This window comes from Doryrhamphus excisus, unplaced genomic scaffold (assembly GCF_030265055.1).
Source record: "Doryrhamphus excisus isolate RoL2022-K1 unplaced genomic scaffold, RoL_Dexc_1.0 HiC_scaffold_38, whole genome shotgun sequence".
Lineage (NCBI taxonomy): Eukaryota > Metazoa > Chordata > Actinopteri > Syngnathiformes > Syngnathidae > Doryrhamphus > Doryrhamphus excisus.
This window is the reverse complement of record NW_026652252.1, coordinates 10,001-12,500: the sequence shown is the minus strand read 5'-3', so window position 1 is coordinate 12,500 and position 2,500 is coordinate 10,001.

The following is a 2,500-nucleotide window of genomic DNA, read 5'->3' as shown; positions in this document are numbered from 1 at the left end:
AGGGGCGGGGCGAGGCCGCCGCGCGAGGCCGGTGAAGGCGCTCGCCTGTCGGACACATCATACGCGCAGCCTGGGCGTGAGCTGCGGAGGAGAACTTGGAAAAAGTTCTCACTCGGGGGCAAAAAAAAAAAAAAAAAAAAAAAGAACCAGAGGAGCGGCCCTCGCCGGCATCAGTCCGTGTTTCAGTGCGTCAAAATCGGCCTCAAAACGCACGTTTCCTCGGTCTAAACCCTGGTAGTCAAGGTTTCTAAAAAGTCGGTTTCTCAAATCGTGCATGAGGTGTTTTGGTGAACCAGGGAATTTCGCATAGACGGGAGAAGGTAAGGTATCCCCCCCCCCCCCCTGTCGGCTGTTTTACCTTCTCCCGTCTAAGCAAAAATCCCTGGTTGACCAAAACACTCATTGACCGCCATTCATTTGACACTCTGTCATATTTTCAAACATTTTTCCCCCATTGACCGCCATTCATTTGACACTCTGTCATATTTTCAAACATTTTTCCCCCATTGACCGCCATTCATTTGACACTCTGTCATATTTTCAAACATTTTTCCCCCATTGACCGCCATTCATTTGACACTCTGTCATATTTTCAAACATTTTTCCCCCATTGACCGCCATTCATTTGACACTCTGTCATATTTTCAAACACCCCCCCCCCCCGACCGAGCGAGCGGCCTTCCTCCCGCCCTCATTTAATACACTTTGCGGCGTGTTTCAAAGCAGGGCAGCGCGGGCAGCGAGCGGCCTTCCTCCCGCCCTCATTTAATACACTTTGCGGCGTGTTTCAAAGCAGGGCAGCGCGGGCAGCGAGCGGCCTTCCTCCCGCCCTCATTTAATACACTTTGCGGCGTGTTTCAAAGCAGGGCAGCGCGGGCAGCGAGCGGCCTTCCTCCCGCCCTCATTTAATACACTTTGCGGCGTGTTTCAAAGCAGGGCAGCGCGGGCAGCGAGCGGCCTTCCTCCCGCCCTCATTTAATACACTTTGCGGCGTGTTTCAAAGCAGGGCAGCGCGGGCAGCGAGCGGCCTTCCTCCCGCCCTCATTTAATACACTTTGCGGCGTGTTTCAAAGCAGGGCAGCGCGGGCAGCGAGCGGCCTTCCTCCCGCCCTCATTTAATACACTTTGCGGCGTGTTTCAAAGCAGGGCAGCGCGGGCAGCGAGCGGCCTTCCTCCCGCCCTCATTTAATACACTTTGCGGCGTGTTTCAAAGCCGGGCAAAGCGGGCAGCGAGCCGCCAGCCTCCCGCGTGAAATTCACACACTTTGCAGCGGCTCTCCTCGCAACGCCGAGCCGCTTTAGGGCGCCGGGGGTCCCGCCCTCGTTTTCACACACTTTACAGCGGGGCCGGAGGGGCTTCCGGCCGTCCCTCTTGTATTTTAAACCGCTCTATGACGTGCCACCGGCCGTCCGTGCGTCGTGTTCATTCGCTCGGCGGGCTTGCGGTTCAGCACCGAAGGCTGGACAGCGACACTCCACGTCGCAGCGCCACTCCACGTCGCAATTCCCAGCAATTTAAAGCCGCCTCGGGGCTGCAGGCCTGTCGGATACACTTTTAAAGGCTGGACAGCGCCACTCCACGTCGCATTTCCCAGCACTTTAAGGCCGCCTCGTGGCTCCAGGCCCGCCGGATACACTTTTAAACTGGCCCCGTTGGGACTTTGTCATTTTTTTTTTCTCTTTTCTTGACACGCTGGGTACTCTACTGGAGCTCGCAGCGGCATTTGGTCGCCCCTCCGGGCCGCCTCGGGCCTCCAGGCCCGCCGGATACACTTTTAAACTCTCCCCGTTGGGACTTTGTCATTTTTTTTTTCTCTTTTCTTGACACGCTGGGTACTCTACTGGAGCTCGCAGCGGCATTTGGTCGCCCCTCCGGGCCGCCTCGGGCCTCCAGGCCCGCCGGATACACTTTTAAACTCTCCCCGTTGGGACTTTGTCACATTTTTTTTCTCTTTTCTTGACACGCTTGGTACTCTACTGGAGCTCGCAGCGGCATTTGGTCGCCCCTCCGGGCCGCCTCGGGCCTCCAGGCCCGCCGGATACACTTTTAAACTCTCCCCGTTGGGACTTTGTCATTTTTTTTTTCTCTTTTCTTGACACGCTGGGTACTCTACTGGAGCTCGCAGCGGCATTTGGTCGCCCCTCCGGGCCGCCTCGGGCCTCCAGGCCCGCCGGATACACTTTTAAACTCTCCCCGTTGGGACTTTGTCATTTTTTTTTCTCTTTTCTTGACACGCTGGGTACTCTACTGGAGCTCGCAGCGGCATTTGGTCGCCCCTCCGGGCCGCCTCGGGCCTCCAGGCCCGCCGGATACACTTTTAAACTCTCCCCGTTGGGACTTTGTCACATTTTTTTTCTCTTTTCTTGACACGCTTGGTACTCTACTGGAGCTCGCAGCGGCATTTGGTCGCCCCTCCGGGCCGCCTCGGGCCTCCAGGCCCGCCGGATACACTTTTAAACTCTCCCCGTTGGGACTTTGTCATTTTTTTTTCTCTTTTCT